The sequence below is a fragment of the Dendrobates tinctorius genome, unplaced genomic scaffold (assembly GCF_039654945.1).
Source record: "Dendrobates tinctorius isolate UK_male_01 unplaced genomic scaffold, ASM3965494v1 ptg000021l, whole genome shotgun sequence".
Lineage (NCBI taxonomy): Eukaryota > Metazoa > Chordata > Amphibia > Anura > Dendrobatidae > Dendrobates > Dendrobates tinctorius.
Genome location: NW_027361689.1, coordinates 41,668,885 through 41,689,616, shown reverse-complemented (window position 1 = coordinate 41,689,616; position 20,732 = coordinate 41,668,885). Strand labels below are relative to the sequence as shown.

At 43.5% G+C, this 20,732-nt stretch overlaps 1 protein-coding gene and 1 long non-coding RNA gene across 2 annotated transcripts in view; one reads left to right on the top strand and one right to left on the bottom strand.

Annotated features, from left to right (window-relative positions):
• Positions 1-20,732, bottom strand: part of KLHL29 (kelch like family member 29) — a 1,048,894-nt gene that overhangs the window by 187,245 nt on the left and 840,917 nt on the right. The window lies entirely within an intron of this gene.
• Positions 14,311-16,871, top strand: LOC141083741 (uncharacterized). Its single transcript, XR_012230817.1, has 3 exons — positions 14,311-14,785; positions 16,482-16,540; positions 16,742-16,871. It is a non-coding gene; the product is annotated as an uncharacterized lncRNA (long non-coding RNA).

Sequence of the window (20,732 nt, the reverse complement as noted above, 5' to 3'; positions counted from 1 at the left end):
GCCTTCCTTATTCAAAATTCCTTTTACCTTGTACAAATCTCCCACTTTACCAGCACTAAAGCAACTCCAGACCATCACATTACCTTCACCATGCTTGACAGATGGCATCAGGCACTCTTCCAGCAACTTTTCAGTTGTTCTGCATCTCACAAATGTTCTTCTGTGTGATCCAAACACCTCAAACTTGGATTCGTCTGTCCATGGCACTTTTTACCAATCTTCCTCTGTCCAATGTCTGTGTTCTTTTGCCCGTATTAATCTTTTCCTTTTATTAGCCAGTCTCAGATATGGCTTTTTCTTTGCCACTCTGCCCTGAAGGCCAGCATCCCGGAGTCGCCTCTTCACTGTAGACGTTGACACTGGCGTTTCGCGTGCACTATTTAATGAAGCTGCCAGTTGAGGACCTGTGAGGCGTCGATTTCTCAAACTACAGAATCTAATGTACTTGTCTTGTTGCTCAGTTGTGCAGCGGGGCCTCCCTCCTCTCTTTCTACTCTGGTTAGAGCCTGTTTGTGCTCTCCTCTGAAGGGAGTAGTACACACCGTTGTAGGAAATCTTCAGTTTCTTGGCAATTTCTCGCATGGAATAGCCTTCATTTCTAAGAACAAGAATAGACTGTCCAGTTTCACATGAAAGTTCTTTTTTTCTGGCCATTTTGAGAGTTTAATGGAACCAACAAATGTAATGAACCAGATTCTCAACTAGCTCAAAGGAAGGTCAGGTTTATAGCTTCTCTAATCAGCCAAACTGTTTTCAACTGTGCTAATATACTTGCACAAGGGTTTTTCAAGGGTATTATAATCATCCATTAGCCTTCTTACACAGTTAGCAAACACAAAGTACCATAAGAACACTGGAGTGATGGTTGTTGGAAATGGGCCTCTATACACCTATGAACATATTGCATTACAAACTAGATGTTTGCAGCTAGAATAGTCATTTACCCCATTAACAATGTATAGAGTGTATTTATGAATCATTTAATGTTAGCTTCAGTGGAAAAAACTGTGCTTTTCTTTCAAAAATAAGGACATTTCTAAGTGACCCTAAACTTTTGAACGGTAGTGTATGTGTGGAGAAAAAAGGGCACAGAATTTCAGGAAAAGAACATCTCGCCAACCATTAGCCCCTTCCCGACATGTGTTATTATTATTATTTATTTATTTATTGTTATAGCGCCATTTATTCCATGGCGCTTTACAAGTAAGGAGGGGTATACATAAAAACAAGTACAATAATCTTAAGCAATACAAATCATAACTGGTACAGGAGGAGAGAGGACCCTGCCCGCGAGGGCTCACAATCTACAAGGGATGGGTGATAATACAGTAGGCGAGGGTAGAGCTGGTCGTGCAGCGGTTTGGTCGATCGGTGGTTACTGCAGGTTGTAGGCTTGTGGGAAGAGGTGGGTCTTCAGGCTCTTTTTGAAGGTTTCGATGGTAGGTGAGAGTCTGATATGTTGTGGTAGAGAGTTCCAGAGTAGGGGTGATGCGCGAGAGAAATCTTGTATGCGATTGTGGGAAGAGGAGATAAGAGGGGAGTAGAGAAGGAGATCTTGTGAGGATCGGAGGTTGCGTGCAGGAAAGTACCGGGAGACGAGGTCACAGATGTATGGAGGAGACAGGTTGTGGATGGCTTTGTATGTCATGGTTAGGGTTTTGTAATGGAGTCTCTGGGCAATTGGGAACCAGTGAAGGGATTGACAGAGAGGAGAAGCTGGGGAATAGCGGGGGGACAGGTGGATTAGTCGGGCAGCAGAGTTTAGAATAGATTGGAGGGGTGCGAGAGTGTTTGAGGGGAGGCCACAGAGCAGGAGGTTGCAGTAGTCAAGGCGAGAGATGATGAGGGCATGGACTAGGGTTTTTGCAGATTCTTGGGTGAGGAATGAACGGATTCGTGAAATATTTTTGAGTAAAAGTCGGCAGGAAGTGGAAAGGGCTTGGATATGTGGTTTGAAGGAGAGATTAGCGTCAAGGATTACTCCGAGGCAGGGAGCTTGTGGGACTGGGGAGAGTGGGCAGTCATTTACTGTAATTGATAGGTTCGTAGGGGGGGTCACGTGAGATGGGGGAAAGATGATGAATTCTGTTTTGTCCATGTTGAGTTTCAGAAATCTAGCGGAGAAGAAGGATGAAATAGTGGACAGACATTGAGGGATTCTGGTTAGTAGGGAGGTGATATCTGGTCCAGAGATGTAGATCTGTGTGTCATCAGCGTAGAGATGATACTGAAAGCCATGAGATTCTATGAGCTGTCCCAGGCCAAAGGTGTAAATAGAGAACAGCAGGGGCCCAAGGACTGAACCTTGTGGGACTTCGACAGATAGGGGGCGAGGTGAGGAGGTGGTGTGTGAGTGGGAGACGCTGAATGTCCGGTCTGTTAGGTATGATGAGATCCAGGATAGGGCCAAGTCTGTGATGCCGAGGGATGAGAGGGTCTGTAATAATAGGGAATGGTCCACTGTGTCAAAGGCAGCCGACAGGTCCAGGAGGAGGAGGACAGAGTAGTGTCGCTTGCTCTTGGCGGTTAAGAGGTCATTGGTGACCTTAGTAAGGGCAGTTTCAGTGGAGTGGTGTGACCGGAAGCCAGATTGTAAGCGGTCGAAGAGGGAGCAAGAAGAGAGATGGGAGGACAGTTCAAGGTAGACGTGTTGTTCCAGTAGCTTGGAGGCATAAGGGAGAAGTGATATAGGGCGATAGCTAGATACAGAGGATGGGTCAAGAGAGGGCTTTTTGAGGATAGGTGTGATGGAGGCATGTTTAAAGCTTGAGGGGAAAACACCAGTTGTTAGTGATAGGTTGAAGAGATGGGTTAGGGTTGGGATGAAGACTGTGGTGAGGTTTGGTATGAAGTGGGATGGGATCGGGTCGAGTGCACAGGTGGTGAGATGTGATCTTGAGAGTAGAGTGGAGAGTCGATCTTCTGTAATGGTGGAGAAGTTGGTTTTGAAGGTGGAGGGCTGGGAAGTCGGGAGGAAGGGTTCTGGGGGTTGTTGACCAAAACTTTCTCTGATGTTTTCAATCTTCTGCTTGAAGAATGAGGCAAAGTCTTCAGCTGAGATGAGTGGGGAGGGAGGAGGTGCTGCGGGGCGGAGGAGAGAATTGAAGGTGTTGAATAACTGTTTAGGGTTGTGAGACAGGGAGGATATGAGAGATGAGAAGTAGGTTTGTTTAGCTGTGGCGAGTGTGGTCTTGAAAGTAGTGAGGGACTGTTTGAATGCGATGAAGTGCTCGTTGGAGTGGGATCTTTTCCATCTGCGCTCAGCAGCCCTGGAAGCTCGCCTCAGCTCTTTGGTACATATACTGCTCTGCAGGAGGTGCGTTCCCACAAAGAACAGTATAGCTACGGTGGCTCGATCGCGTGGCCTCACACTGAGCGCCACGGCGATCACGTGCGGGTGTCAGCTGTATGTGACAGCTGACACCATGCAGCAATTCCCATTTTTGTGGAAAAAAGTGATTTTTTTTTTAATTTCATGGCTTAACGTTATAAACTACTGTGAAGCACCTGGGGGTTCAAGGTGCTCAATACACATCTAGATAAGATCCCATAGGGATCTAGTTTCCAAAATGGGGTCACTTGCGTGGGGTTTCCACTGGTTAGGCACATCAGGGGCTCTCCAAACGTGACATGGCAACCGCTAATTATTCTAGCATATTTTACATACAAAAAGTGAAATGACACTCCTTCCCTTCCGAGCCCTGCCTTGCGCCAAAAAAGTAGACTTCCCACACATATGGGGTATCGGCATACTCAGGAGAAATTGCACAACAAAATGTATGATCCGTTTTCTCCTGTTACACTTGAGAAAGTAAAAAAAAATTAGGTCTAAAGGAAAATTTTTGCAAAAGAAAAGTAAATGTTTATTTTTTCCTTCCATATTCCAAAAATTCCTGTGAAGCATCTGAAGGATTAATAAGCTTATAAAATGTGGTTTTGAGCACCTTGAGGGATGCAGTTTATAGAATGGTGTCATTTGTGGGTATTTTCTGTCATATAGGCCTCACAAAGTCACTTTAAATGTGAGGTGGTGCCTAAAAAATGGTTTTGCAAATTTTGTTGTAAAAATGAGAAATCGCTGGTCAACTTTTAACCCTTATAACTTCCTAACAAAAAAAATTGTTTCCAAAATTGTGCTGACGTAAAGTTGACATGTGGGAAATGTTATTTATTAACTATTTTGTGTGATATAACTCTCTGGTTTAAGGTCTTAAAATTTAAAAGTTTGAAAATTTCTAAATTTTTAAAATTTTCACCAAATTTCCGTTTTTTTTCCACAAATAAATGCAAGTTATAAAGTACAATATGTCACAAGAAAACAGTCTCAGAATCACCAGAATCCATTGAAGTGTTCCAGAGTTATGACCTCATAAAGTGACAGTGGTTAGAATTGTAAAAATTGGCCTGGTCAGGAAAGTGAAAGCAGGTTTCAGGGTCAAGGGGTTAAGCAAAAGGGTGGATCAATCATGGTTTGGGGTTGTGTTGCAGCCAATGGCATAGGAAACATTTCACAGATGGGGGGAAGAATTGATTCAATGAAATTTCAACAAATTCCTGATGCAAACATTAGCAAAAAAGATGAAGCTGAAAAGAGGATGGCTTCTACAAATGCCTAATGAACCTACACACCGGTCAAAATCCACAATAGATGACCTCAAAAGGTGCAAGCTGAAGGTTTTACAATGGCCCTCACAGTCCCCTGATCTCAACATCATTGAAAATCTGTGGCTAGAGCTCCGAAGAGCATGACGACCCAGGAATCTCACAGAAATAGAAGAATTCTCCAAGGAAGAATGGAAGAAAATCCCTCAAACAAGAATTGAAAGACTCCTGTCTGGCTACAAAAAGAGTTTACAAGCTGTGATTTTTTTATGTAGGATAGAAAAATCCGAGCCGCATGGCTGTAACAGAGAATCACCTCTGGCGAAACAATCTGCGCTGTTCAAAGGATGAGTGAAGCATCAGTAACTCATAACATTCAATTACCAGCTGTAATTAAATACTAGATGACCATTCATGCCTGAATGGCCATGTGCATTCATTACCCAAATACCATATTTTACAACCCATTAAATAATACGTGTAATTAGCAAGGATCTACTTTCCTCTGACCGTGATCATAATACCACAATAAAAACGTCCCCATGGGGAGTTCACAAATGCCTGGGAAATTATCAGCGATGATAGCGGCATCTATGGGGGTTCTGTTTTCTATGTAAAAGTGGAGTCGCAATAAGAGGTGCAGACATTGCAGATGGGCCCATGTTTTGCCCAAGTCCATAAATTCCTGAGGACATGAGAGAAATAAGGGGTATGTCACATGTATTATAAATTAGCTAAATGAATGTACTGTACCTGGTGCTAAAAATTATTCCCCTCTATATACAGTAGATAACACGGGAGTCACCATTCATAATAGGTGATGTCACAGCTCACCTCCTCCTCCTGTACAATGACTGATAACACCTTTATATACAGTAGATAACACAGGATCCACCAGTCACAATAGGTGATGTCACAGCTCACCTCCTCCTCCTGTACAATTACATACATAGTAACATAGTAACATAGTTTTTAAGGCTGAAGGAAGACCTTATGTCCATCTAGTTCAGCCTATTTTTAGTGCAGCTGTTCTGCATTGTTGATCCTGGGGAAGGCAAAAAACCCACAGAGTAGAAGCCAATTTTCTCCATAGGGAAAAAAATTCCTTCCCCTAAGCTGGGTCAACCATCTACCTATAATATTCTGTTATTCATAACCTTCTATACTGTTACTCACAAGAAAAGCATCCATTCCTTTCTTAAATTCATTCAGTGAGTTGGCCATCACCACTTCCTCAGGAAGAGAATTCCAGAGCATCACTGCTCTTACCGTGAAGAACCCTCTTCTATGCTGGTGCAGAAATTGTCTTTCCGCCAAACAAAGAGAATGCCCCCTTGTTCTTGTCACAGTCCTTGGTACAAGCAGTTCATTGGAGAGATCTCTGTATTGCCCTCTGATATACTTGTACATATATATTAGGTCTCCCCTAAGTCTTGATAACACCTCTATATACAGTAGATGGCACATTACCCTTGTAATACAATACATAACATACAATAATAAAACACAAACAGATGATAACTTGATATTTAGTTGATTTAGAGGTAGAAACATCCGGCCAGTCCCACCGGTAACACGATAATGAAGTCACCCCCTCTTGCCAGAGTCACTTTATGACAATGATTTATCATTTATAAAGTACGAGAACTTAATGCATTTTTATTATTAAAGCTTCCCACGAGGAAGAAAAAGGGGATCTGTCACCTTCCTATGTTTCATGTCGTACAGGAAGATTTATGGTGTTAACATGACAGGGGAAGAAATGGCGTGTGAACCTCAGTATTCCCAGGGCACAAAGCACAGGATGAGCACGGGGCTGATTTATCTGGTCTCCGCACACAGCAGGGGAGGATTGCTAAAAAATGTCAGCAAAAAAGCAATGTTTTGAGCGGCAGTAACAATGTTGCGAAGCGGATCTGATTGTCACAGCTTTATGAAAGTGCAGATAAGGTGGAGGCCGCAGCTCGATTCCCGGTATCACGCAAGGATCAGGCTTTGCCTCTCATGGAAATCAATGAAGGGACAGATAAGAAGTGGATCACCATTACTATGATGATCTAGATCAATGTAAATAAGTCTAGCGACTGCCGCTGCACAACACCCTCCAAGAGCGCCCTCAGAACTGTGACCACAGCAAAACTGCGGCCATTCATCTGCAGAACGCCATAGAATGTGTCAGCGTTATACAAGTACAATAAATAACAAATAAATACATAGAAATAATGAAGGCGAATAGGGAGGAATGAGGGCGAATGGGAGGAATAAGGGCGAATGGGAGGAATGAGGGCGAATGGGAGGAATGAGGGCGAATGGGGAGGAATGAGGGCAAATGGGGAAGAATGAGGGTGAATAGGGAAGAATGAGGGCGAATGAGGAGAAATGAGGGCGAATGCAGAGGAATGAGGGCGAATGGGAGGAATGAGGGCGAATGGGAGGAATGAGGGCGAATGGGAGGAATGAGGGCGAATGGGGGAGGAATGAGGGCGAATGGGGAGGAATGAGGGCAAATGGGGAAGAATGAGGGCAAATGGGGAAGAATGAGGGCGAATGAGGAGCAATGAGGGCGAATGAGGAGGAATGAGGGCGAATAGGGAGGAATGAGGGCGAATAGGGAGGAATGAGGGCGAATGGGAGGAATAAGGGCGAATGGGAGGAATGAGGGCGAATGGGAGGAATAAGGGCGAATGGGGAGGAATGAGAGGGTGAATGGGGAGGAATGAGGGCGAATGGGGAGTAATGAGGGCAAATGGGAGGAATAAGGGCAAATGGGGAGGAATGAGGGCGAATAGGGAAGAATGAGGGCGAATGAGGAGCAATGAGGGCGAATGCGGAGGAATGAGGGCGAATGGGGAGGAATGAGGGCGAATGTGGAGGAATGAGGGCGAATGGGAGGAATGAGGGCGAATGGGAGGAATGAGGGCGAATGGGAGGAATGAGGGCGAATGAGGAGGAATGAGGGCGAATGAGGAGGAATGAGGGTGAATGGTGAGGAATGAGGGCAAATGGGGAAGAATGAGGGCGAATGAGGAGCAATGAGGGCGAATGCGGAGGAATGAGGGCGAATAGGGAGGAATGAGGGCGAATAGGGAGGAATGAGGGCGAATGGGAGGAATAAGGGCGAATGGAGAGGAATGAGGGCGAATAGGGAGGAATGAGGGCGAATGGGGAGGAATAAGGGCAAATGGGGAGGAATGAGGGCGAAAAGGGAGGAATGAGGGCGAATGGGGAAGAATGAGGGCGAATGAGGAGCAATGAGGGCGAATGTGGAAGAATGAGGGTGATTGAGGAAGAATGAGGGAGAATGGGGAGGAATGTGGGAGAATGGGGAGGAATGAAGGTGAATGAGGAGCAATGAGGGTGAATGGGGAGGAATGAGGGTGATTGGGGAGGAATGAGAGCAAATGGGGAGGAATGTGGGAAAATGGGGAGGAGTGAGGAGCAATGAGGGTGAATTTGGAGAAATGTTGTGAGTTCATTTTTCCCTTCACCATTGAGGTCTGATGAACTCCCTCCTCTAGTGAAGGAAGGTAGTGAGACTGATTACCAAACACCTGGGCAGCTAGATGATGACTGGGTGGCTGGAATTGAGGACTGGATATAAGGCTGCCGACGCCCTTCTTCCTGGCTGGTAATTTTCCTGCTGGATTCTTGGAGACCAGTCTGATTCCTGCATCTCAAAGCTAAGTTTTTCTGCTCTGCTTTGTACTCTTCAGTTTTGTTTTTGTTTTGCCTTGTTTTTTGGGAGTTCTGCCATCCCCGGCCGGGGGTGAGCTGAATTCCATTTTTGTCTCTGATCTGTTGATATTTTGCTCTGTCTTCAGAATATACCTGAGTGCTGATATAGTCTTTTGAAGCCTAGCGACTTCAGGGCCTGTTTTTCCTATCAGTCGGTTGGCTCATTTTGATAGGGTTTTTGCGGATGGCAGACAGCAGCTTTCCTATCCTGTCCTATGTAGTTAGCTTGGGCCCCATCATTTGCTCAACCTATCTTTCTATCTGTGTTAGTGTTTTCATCTTGCTTCACCGTCATTATATGTTGGGGGCTGCCTATTGCTTTGGGGTCTGCTCTGGGGAAGTTTAGTTTTTCCCCTTTCTGTCTTTAGGCTACAGTCATGGCCAAAAGTATTGACACCCCTGCAATTCTGTCAGATAATATTCAGTTTCTGCCTGAAAATTGTTGCAAACACAAATTCTTTGGTATTATTATCTTCATTTAATTTGTCTTAAATGAAAAAAACAAAAAAGAGAATGAAGCAAAAAGCAAAACATTGATCATTTCACACAAAACTCCAGAAATGGGCCGGACAAAAGTATTGGCACCCTCAGCCTAATACTTGGTTGCACAACCTTTAGCCAAAATAACTGCGACCAACCGCTTCCGGTAACCATCAATGAGTTTCTTACAATGCTCTGCTGGAATTTTAGACCATTCTTCTTTGGCAAACTACTCCAGGTCCCTGATATTTGAAGGGTGCCTTCTCCAAACTGCCATTTTTAGATCTCTCCACAGGTGTTCTATGGGATTCAGGTCTGGACTCATTGCTGGCCACCTTAGAAGTCTCCAGTGCTTTCTCTCAAACCATTTTCTAGTGCTTTTTGAAGTGTGTTTTGGGTTATTGACCTGCTGGAAGACCCATGACCTCTGAGGTAGACCGAGCTTTCTCACACTGGGCCCTACATTATGCTGCAAAATTTGTTGGTAGTCTTCAGACTTCATAATGCCATGCACACGGTCAAGCAGTCCAGTGCCAGAGGCAGCAAAGCAACCCCAAAACATCAGGGAACCTCCGCCATGTTTGACTGTAGGGACCGTGTACTTTTCTTTGAATGCCTCTTTTTTCTCCTGTAAACTCTATGTTGATGCTTTTGCCCTAAAAGCTCTACTTTTGTCTCATCTGACGAGAGAACATTCTTCCAAAATGTTTTAGGCTTTTTCAGGTAAGTTTTGGCAAACTCCAACCTGGCTTTTTTATGTCTCGGGGTAAGAAGTGGAGTCTTCCTGGGTCTCCTACCATACAGTCCCTTTTCATTCAGATGCCGACGGATAGTACGGGTTGACACTGTTTTACCTTCGGACTGCAGGGCAGCTTGAACTTGTTTGGATGTTAGTCGAGGTTCTTTATCCAACATCTGCACAATCTTGCCTTGAAATCTCTTGTCAATTTTTCTTTTCCGGCCACATCTAGGGAGGTTAGCCACAGTGCCATGGGCTTTAAACTTCTTGATGACACTGCGCACGGTAGACACAGGAACATTCAGATCTTTGGAGATGGACTTGTAGCCTTGAGATTGCTCATGCTTCCTCACAATTTGGTTTCTCAAGTCCTCAGACAGTTCTTTGGTCTTCTTTCTTTTCTCCATGCTCAATGTGGTACACACAAGGACACAGGACAGAGGTTGAGTCAACTTTAATCCATGTCAACTGGCTGCAAGTGTGATTTAGTTATTGCCAACACCTGTTAGGTGCCACAGGTAAGTTATAGGTGCTGTTAATTACACAAATTAGAGAAGCATCACATGATTTTTCGAACAGTGCCAATACTTTTGTCCACCCTCTTTGTTATGTTTGGTGTGGAATTATATCCAATTTGGCTTTAGGACAATTCTTTTTGTGTTTTTTCATTTAAGACAAATTAAATGAAGATAATAATACCAAAGAATTTGTGTTTGCAATAATTTTCAGGAAGAAACTGAGTATTATCTGACAGAATTGCAGGGGTGTCAATACTTTTGGCCATGACTGTATATAGTTCTCAGGCTGTGATCGAGGGGTCTAGGGCACCGTAGGAACCCCCCACGGCTACTGCTAGTTGTTGTGGATAGGTTCAGGGGTCTGCAATCCGATAGCTGCCAACCTCTCTGGTTTTTCTGGACTTAGCTGGTATTTTGTTTTTTCCTCCTTCGGTGACTCATCATAACAGAGAAATGTGGCCAAATGAGGAAGAATGAGGGCGACTGGGGAGGAATGAGGGCGAATGGGAGGAATGAGGGCGAATGGGAGGAATGAGAGTGAATGGGGAGGAATGAGGGCGAATGAGGGCGAATGAGGAGCAATGAGGGTGAATGTGGAGGAATGTGGGCGAATGTTTAGGAATGTGGGCAAATGGGGAGGAATGAGGGTGAATGGGGAGGAATGTGGGCGAATGGGGAGGAATGAGGCCAAATGGGGAGGAATGAGGGCGAATGGGGAGGAATGAGGGTGAATGGGGAGGCGTGAGGGCGAATGGGGAACAATGAAGGCGAATGGGAGGAATAATGCATGAATGGGGAGGAATGAGGGTGAATGAGGAGGAATGAGGGCAGCAAATGAGGAAGAATGAGGGTGAATGAAGAAGAATGAGGATAATGGGGAGGAATGAGGGTGAATGAGGAGGAATGAGGATGAATGAAAAGTAATGAGGGTGAATGGGAAGGAATGTGGGTAAATGAGAAGTAGTGAGCATGAATGGGGAGGAATGAGGGCGAATGGGGAGGAATGAGGGTGAACGGAGAGCGATGAGGCCAAATGGGGAGGAATGAGGGTGAATGAGAATTATTGAGGGCAAATGGGAGGAATGAAATCGAATGGGAGTAATGAGGGCAAACGGAGTAATGAAGGCGAATGGGCAGGAATACAGAAGAATAGTGAGGAAATGGGGTGAATTGGGAGGAATGACGGTAAATAAGGAGGAATGAAGGTGAATGGGAGTTAGTAAGGGTGAATGGAACAGTCATGAAGGCGAATATGAAGTTATGAAGGTGAATGGGGGATTAATAAATGCAAAAGAGAGGAATCAGGGCAAGTGGGGGAGAAATGAAGGTGCACAATGAGTAACAAAGGTAAAAGGGAACACTGAAGGTGAGTGGAGGAGTAATAAAGGCAAATGGGGAGAAAATTAACATTACAATAATGTAAAGGGATTATGCAGTGGCTGGGAGCTGACCTGCAGTACCCGAGAAAGGTCACTGCATGGTGTATTGAGCTGTGCTGTACTGGCAGGAGCTGCAAACATTTGATTGGGCAGAATGCGGGTGTCCTACCCCACCAATCTGGTATCGTTGACCTATCTATAGCTAGGTAGTAAACACCCCCAAATGTACGGCTAAGCTCACAAGAGCGTATAAACAAATTGCCTGATTTCCATCCAGAAAAAAGTCAACGTTTTTCTTCCTTTGTACCCGTACGCCATCTCTTTTTACATCTCAGCAGTTATAAAAGTTTACAAGACCACATAGAGTTTCCTTCCTTCTAAGATTCCTGATAATGGCGGCTCACACCTGTATTCCCCTGGCGTGGAAGAGAACAGTATGTCCCTCGGTTGCCTTATGGATCACAAAGGTGAATGACCTAATGCATATGTAATATCTAACTGCGTCCTTACATGATACCCATGCAAAGTTTAGAGATACTTGATTTAGCTGGCTAGAATATCACCAATGAGAGGAATATAGATCTTATCGTAGAGAGAATGTATGAACAGTGGTATCAAAAGAAAGAAGACAGCGAGCATTGAACAGTGGTGTTCTTCCCTCCCCGTTACCCTCTCTTATCCTTTTTTTTTCTTTTCTTTCTCTCTTCTCTTCTTATTAAATTTCTTTATTGAGTAGTTTTTCTTCTCTTTACATCTCTTTTCTTTATTTCTTCTAATACTGTGTAAAAGTGTTTAGTTATATGGTATTGTTTATACACACAATATGTAAAAATATGGACGGTCTAACTTTTATTGATGTGTTGGATTTGTTATATTGTTCTGTTTTTCTGAAGTAAAATTCCATAAATAAAGAATTATAAAAAAAAGAAAAAAAATAGCGTTTCCTATGTAAAAAAAGGCGATGTATACGTAAAAATTGGATGACACACGGTTGATCGTCATGTGATGCGATTTCATTTGCGCACACGTAGGCTTCAAGAGACGCATCCATCTGAAATAAGGAAGACAATGGCGCACACTGCAATTTTTTTAACGCAAAAATTATTTGGTCAGTGGAAAAAAACAAAAGGTCATCTGAACAGCCTTACAGAATAACATTGGCTCAAGTGCTGTTTGTTAGACAATCCCTGAATGTGTTCCGTCTGTCGAACAGCCGCGAGACATGCAGCCACGGGGCACCAAAGTCACTCGGTTAGCCCACGAGCATGCTCGGAGAACATCGTATCCCAGCACGTTCACTCCTCACTAATATATATATATATATATATATACACACACACACTTCCTGTAACTGTAACCTGCGGGTTGGAAAGTTTACACTATGATGTCGAGTCCATATTGTTTTTTATTATTATTTGTTTGCTTTTTTCTACGGTACACTAATGTAATAGTTAATTGAAAACTAAATTGAATTTTTTTTGGCAACTACCTGGCCATGAAGCCCTTTGGACACTTTGGAAGCTTTTCTGACAGTCCCGCTAAACCTAGGACAAAGAGATGGTGCCGATACCGCTTTAGGGTATATTCACTTGCTGCATTTTGTTCTGCATGAGAAATGCTAGAAAAACATACCAATTCAGCATTAGAATGTGTGGTTTTTGACTCCTTTTTATTTTTGCTGTTCGGTTTCCTTGATCTCAATGGGGGAAAAAACTGAACGAATTTAAAAAAATACTAAGAAAAAAACAAAAACGCACTGCAAAATGGAAGAAATACAGCAAAATCATGACGTGTGAGGAAGTCCTTGGCCTTATGGATAATCTACAACAAGACCTGTAATAGGGTATGTGTACACGTTAAAGGGATTGTCCGGCCTTAGGGCTAAAGACTTATGAATCCTCACTGCATGCACTGTGTGTGCTGTCAAGATGCTCTGACGCCGGGAGCAGGTGGGCGCGTGGCTGCAAGTTTGTGATTTGCATACATGCGGTCACATGCCAACTAGACGTGAGCGTAGTGTATTGAGAAATACGTCTAGTCGGAATGTGGCCGAAAGTATACAAATCACATACTTGTGGTGACATAGCCGATGCCAGCACTGGAGAATACTGACAGTGTCAACAATATCAAGAAAAAAGAGGGGGAGAAGCCAGCGCTGCTTGTGGTCAGAACGTAATACATAAAGTGTGAAAACACACATTGGTTTCTATCTGTATTCAAAAATGAGACATTTGGCAAAAAATTGATCAATTGTTTGAGCTACCCCGCCACGTCAAGGCAGTCTCGTATGGGGAGTCCTACTCTACGTTTTTTATGTTCGCTGTGCCATTGCGGCCTCCTAAATGTATAAAAGCAAGACCTCATTACATGCACACTGTACCTCAAGCATTTCAAAATCGTTCCTATGGCACCAGAGGACAAGCGCAGATAAAGGTTAGCCAGGTCCATGCAGACATTTCAGGTCCAACCTCCACACTGCCTGACCAGCACCACAGATAAAGGACGATCCAGGCCCAGATACAGGTGCGTAATCAAATAAAGCCTAGGGCAGGGCAGGGCCGCTGTTAATGTGAACAGCAGCCTAGATCAATCACTAAGAAAACAGAAAGAATAGCGTACATGACCCAGCGCGCACGGCTACAGTGGTGGTCAGCCACAAAACCAATATCAAGAAAAAAGAGGGGGAGAAGCCAGCGCTGCTTGTGGTCAGACCGTAATACATAAAGTGTGAAAACACACATTGGTTTCTATCTGTATTCAAAAATGAGACATTTAGCAAAAAATTGATCATGCACAGTGTGCATGTAATGAGGTCTTGCTTTTATACATTTAGGAGGCCGCAATGGCACAGCGAACATAAAAAACGTAGAGTAGGACTCCCCATACGAGACTGCCTTGACGTGGCGGGGTAGCTCAAACAATTGATCAATTTTTTGCTAAATGTCTCATTTTTGAATACAGATAGAAACCAATGTGTGTTTTCACACTTTATGTATTACGTTCTGACCACAAGCAGCGCTGGCTTCTCCCCCTCTTTTTTCTTGATATTGGTTTTGTGGCTGACCACCACTGTAGCCGTGCGCGCTGGGTCATGTACGCTATTCTTTCTGTTTTCTTAGTGATTGATCTAGGCTGCTGTTCACATTAACAGCGGCCCTGCCCTGCCCTAGGCTTTATTTGATTACGCACCTGTATCTGGGCCTGGATCGTCCTTTATCTGTGGTGCTGGTCAGGCAGTGTGGAGGTTGGACCTGAAATGTCTGCATGGACCTGGCTAACCTTTATCTGCGCTTGTCCTCTGGTGCCATAGGAACGATTTTGAAATGCTTGAGGTACAGTGTGCATGTAATGAGGTCTTGCTTTTATACATTTAGGAGGCCGCAATGGCACAGCGAACATAAAAAACGTAGAGTAGGACTCCCCATACGAGACTGCCTTGACGTGGCGGGGTAGCTCAAACAATTGATCAATTTTTTGCTAAATGTCTCATTTTTGAATACAGATAGAAACCAATGTGTGTTTTCACACTTTATGTATTACGTTCTGACCACAAGCAGCGCTGGCTTCTCCCCCTCTTTTTTCTTGACAGTGTCAACAAGTCTGCAGTCACAGAGTGACTGCAAACCTAAACCCCAAGCCCAAACCTGGACAAGCCCTCTAAGTATTTGTGGCAAACATAAAAACATGTCTCTTGGCAGAAAAAAACATTGCATAAAAAAAATGCCTTTTTCAGATTTGTCCTTTACCATTTATTAGACACGTGGGAAAAAAATGTATCAGAAATGTAACGTGTGAACAGACCCATACCTGTTGTGGACTGAAGTCAACGAGAAAAAGTGCAAACCAGTTTGTTCTGCGCTATCCATGAAAACTCACTTTAATTGAACTCGCAGGGCAGATATTATAATTTAGTTCAATTCACTTTCACTCCAAAATAGGGTCCATGAACAGATTTGGGAACTGTCTCGATAAAAGTTTCGGTAATTGTGCATCCTTGGCACAAAGTGTTAAGAGTTCCAGCCGACTGAGACTCCGCAAAGTGAAATCTTTCAGGGGCCTAAACGGCAACAACCGCAGGGCGCGGAAACCTGTCCTCTGACATTAACGGATCACTGCGGAGACTGATCTAATAATGCCTTGTACCCAGGCAGCTCGCTCTGGTTATTAAACTGTTTATCATGTCTCTACCTAATAAAACAGAAGTAATAACGGCAAAGACAGGCAAGACCGCAGCAAACAAACAAGCAAAAGAAAGAAATAAAAAAGTTTTTGTCTGCGCCCCGAGAGCAAAAACAAACTTTCCGAAGCAGGCATTTGGGTGACTCTGGAGTTTAGGCTACCGCTCCTTTGAAACTCCGCCGCTGATTTATTTCCTAGTGATTAGTGCCGGGAATGTCAATAAACTATCTATTAGCTGCATACTAACTAATCCCGCTAATGAAAGGAGCTTTGTAGCCGCAGACAGTTTTCTACACTGACACCGTTGTACTGCACCCTTCGATCAAATGACAGTAATTGGCACACGCCAGGATCCAAGACAAAAGCAAAATAAATGTGACTATAATATAAAAAAAGAAAGAAAAAAGCAATAAAAGAGAGAAAAACAACACCGATAATGAGTAAGTGGCCCCAAGTGGTTCCCAGTATATCCTCCAACAATGCGAATAATTTAACATCTTCTCAGCGCTCAATAAATTTACCTCTAAGTGAACCCGGAAAAATAAAAAAAATATATATTTTTTTTTGGATTTTTTTTTTTCTTTACTTTGCAGTTTCGGGGGGATATATTCTATTGGCTGATGATGAAAGCTGTTCTTGGTGGGGAGTTAAAAAAAAAATCAGTACGGAGTAAATAATATTAGCAGGAATGTGGAGAACAAGGCTGAACAGGTAGCAGCTTTTTAGATTTTATTTCCCCCTGTGATAGAACTGCTCAGCCCGGCATCCATCAGTCAAACGTAGCGCTCAGTAAATAATGCGGCCCCCTGGTACCCGCTGTTTAGTAACAGAAGCTATTTTTCTCCATAGTTATGTGATGAGTAACGTGGACGCGGGCGGGAGGACGTCAGGATCGCCGCGTCTGACAGGTAAGTAGCGACCCCCGACCCCTGCGATGTTGCTGGTGAGATCTGCCTGTTTGGCAGCTCACTAGCGGCCACTTAGCGATGCACCAGCGATCCATATCGTTGTCGGGATCGCGGGTGCATCGCTTAGTGTAACGGTACAATAACATCAAGTGGGGGGAGGACGGTGAGACATCTCCATTACCAGCTAATCATTTTTCCCAGGATTTCCTGCCAGCTCAGAAATATGAACACCTCTCAGTAATACACGGAAGGCCACAGCCCTGGGCGGCAAATTCTTAGAGACGCCAATTTCACAAAAAGGAAAAAGCAAAGAGAAGATAGCAACGGCCGCTAGAAGATCTGGGACAGAGGACATTGATATCCGATCTGGACCATATGGGGGTGAACATGACACCGATAGTGTTGGATCCTGTGACCACCGGCTTTCCTGTGCCTGTGGCCATAAATACATCAGTGTCCCGGCACAATGACGTCACGGTGTTGCGTCGCCTGTGCCTGCTTCCAATGTATGAAGGGGAGAAAAGGATTCGGTTGCTTGGATTATGTGAGAATAATCTTTATTTCATTTTTTAAGGATGGCGGCATTTAGAGTTACAGGACCCTGGTCCGTGAAAAATCCTCGGCACCTCTTCTGATTAGTGGGGGCAAAATTATTATTAAGAGCACTATTACTAAGAGGGGCATTTTGGGGGAGTATGAGGTGGGTTTACCACTAAGGGCATTCAATGGTCTGATTTTTGTTGTTGTTGGTACCTTTACTTTTGGGGGGGGGAACTATAGGGGAGCACGCTTACTTTTTGGGGAGCTCTCTTTGAAACTATCATTTTGGGACTGCATCGGGGCACCGTTATTTTTGGAAGCACTGTTTGGACTCAGTTAATTATTGTTAGGGTTGGTTCACATGACTGTATAAAAAATTGATTAATCCAGAAAACTTGGATGATTTTTTTTCTCACTAGTCATACATGGTATATATAATCCGTTTTTTTACAGCACATTGGATGCTGCACAGCGTCTCCAGGTGACGTCCGAGAAAGGTTTGGGATACCCCAGCCAAAAAGTCAGCATTACTCAACCTTTTGGGGTTCTCTTGCGGTGGAACACAAATGCTTTGATTTAGGGCATTGAAAATTGATTAATATAATATGGTGCCTGTAAATTTGACTTTATAATCAGAGCTAGAGCTATAGAGGACCCTATAGAGGACATCATTGGTGCTGTGCTAGGACCCAGGAGGGACTTGCTGCGGTGGATTTACAACAAAAGGAAAGCAGATGAGATTTGTAAAAATATTACCAATATGGTGCATGTAAAATACGAGCATGTTGTGGATTTTACTTCAAGGGGTGAAATCAGAGTAGACTCAGTAGCAAAACTCAGCAGAACTCATGTGAATTTTGCTGCGGGAAAAAAATTCAGCTTATGAATGAACCCATGGACCCATAGCTCATTTGGCTTCTATACAATAGTAGTAGTACATGTAAATAACATAGGGTACTTAGTTAACACTATTTTAATAAAAGCTGTCCCACCACCACAAGGTGTACCCATCGGGATGGTCAAATGAACATCTGTACCCTGCACAGAATCTAGAATATTAAAAGGCTTACAATATTTTCTAACATCCCTGTCATACACATAGGACTGCATCGAAAAGGTGACATAAAGGATAGATACTAGTAAGGAGTAGAACAGAGACCCCTGGGGTAGACAAGGCCAGGAAGACAACATGGTGACCACGAAGTACTGAGATGACCTCTGATGAGTTACTCGTACGCCGTCACCGGGGTCCTAGTGACAAAAGTCCCACGTCTCTTCTCACTTTTCACTTTATTTGCAGTCTATTTCAGAGGAAAGGCTTTCTATAACGCCGCGGCTAAGAAATTGAAATACCCTGTTTGCAGAGGGAGTTATTCAGAACTACAGCACAATGTGAAGCGATAGAAATGTAAATTCAGAGCACTGGAAAATGAAGTATCACTTCATCCTTCATTGCACTTTGTAAATCCCATTTCTTTCTCAATATATCATGTCACCACTAGATATTCAAGCATATTTGCAAATGGCAATTTGGTGTCTCTCAGTGTGAATTTAATAGGGCAGAAGCATGGCTCTTCAGATCCCGGTATCACGCCACCACGCGATTCAGAGCAGAGACGGTGGACGTGCTCCTATACTGAAGGAATCACGTATATATAAGTATATATGAGTACACCATCTATATAAATAAGAATCCAGGGGCAGAGTCAACGGTAACCTCACTATCTTCATATTGGTTCATATGTTGGTCGGTTTGTTCATTACAATGGCTGGTTCATACGTCCAATTTTCTCGTATGAGTGCTATCCCTGGTTTTGATGGATAGCATCTGTCCCTTTGATATGCTATGAGGCTGTGCATATGTTTTCCCTCTCACTGAGTGGTCCGGGGACAATATGGACATGTCCAATTTTGATTTGAGCATCTATTGGTCTGTGAAAAAAATCACACCGCAATCAGATGACATCCAATTGCATTCCGATTTTCGCAGATTGTCACATAGGAAAAGGTGGAGAAACTTTTTGTTTTCTCCACGTACGAGAAAAACTGATGCCACTCAGACCACACTCTGATCAGAATAATCAATCTATTTTTCTTGTATGTGATAAAATCGGACGTGTGAACGAGCCCTAAAGCAGGAGGCTGAAAATAAAGGTGATTGACGAGCTACTCCCTCTCCCCTCTCACAGCATTGGGACCTCTGTACACCACTTGCTCACTACACCCTTCTACAGGAGTCAACAGTTATAGTCTGACTTAGTTTTCATATGTCAAGGCATCTTTTATAAAGCAAAACCCTAGACCTGCCATTGAAAGGAACTTGATAGAATCCTCCATAATTGTGTGTAGAAAATAACAAATCTACAAGCAGAAAAATTAAAGCTAGCATCAGAACAAAATGTATTTCAATATAGATTTATTTTTTTACAAAAACTAAAAAGCATATATACACACGTGGTCAAAATTGTGGGTGCCCCTCTTTTAATGGCAGAAAAAAAACAAAATGGTGACAGAAATAACTTGAATCTGACTAAAGTAATAATAAATCAAAAATCTATTAAAATGAATAAATGAAAGTCAGACATTGCTTTTCAACCATGCTTCCACAGAATTAAAAAAAAATAAAACTCATGAAATAGGCCTGGTCAGAAATGATGGTACCCCTAAAAATAATGTGATAAAAGGGACATGTTAAATCGCGGTGTGTCCACTAATTAGCATCACAGGAGTCTACAATCTTGGAATCAGTGAGTGTGGCCTGTATAGAGGCTACAGATACTCACTGTGCTGTTTGGTGACAAGGTGTGTATCACACTCAACATGGACCAGAGGAAGCGAAGGAAAGAGTTGTCTCAGGAGATTAGAAAGAAAATTATAGACAAACATGTTAAGGGTAAAAGTTATAAGACCATCTCCAAGCAGCTTGATGTTCCTGTGACTACAGTTGCACCTGTTATGAGCTCATTTTCTGCTCCTCCAGTTGAGAGTTATCCTTCCGTTCTCCCTCTGGTGGTGACAGGAGGTAGTGAGGTTGGTTTAAGTGGTAGTGATCTGCCACCTGATGAGAAGGATAACGATTGGATCTCTGGAGTATCAGACTGGATATAAGACAGCCGACGCCCTATCCTGCTGCTGGTGATTCAGTCTGCTTCTCAGGTCTTGGACTTCAGCTCTCTTCCAGTCTTCTTAAGTTAAGTTTGTTTTTTGCTAATGTTCACACTTGCGCTTGTTGGTCAATTCAGTTTTTTGTGTGGTCAGCTTGCCCCTGCTGGGGCTATGCTGAACTTCTACTCCTACTTATCTGTATTTGCCAATTTTCCTTTTTGTCCCTTATTAGATTGGCCTCTTTTTGCTCTGTTTCAGAATATTTCAGAGTGCTGATATAGTGGGAGAAGTCTAGTGACTCCAGGGTTAATTTTGCTATCAGACGTGTTGGACATTATTTTTGGTAGGGTTTTTTGGCAGATTGCAGACAGTGGCTTTCCTTTCCTGTCCTTTCTAGTTAGTCGGGCCCCATCGTTTGCTCAGCCTATTTTCCTGCCTGTGTATGTGTTTTCATCTTGCTTCACCGTCAATACATGTGTGGGGGCTGTCTTTTCCTTTGGGGTCTGCTCTGGGGCAGTTAGTTTTCCCTTTTCTTGCTTTAGGTTTA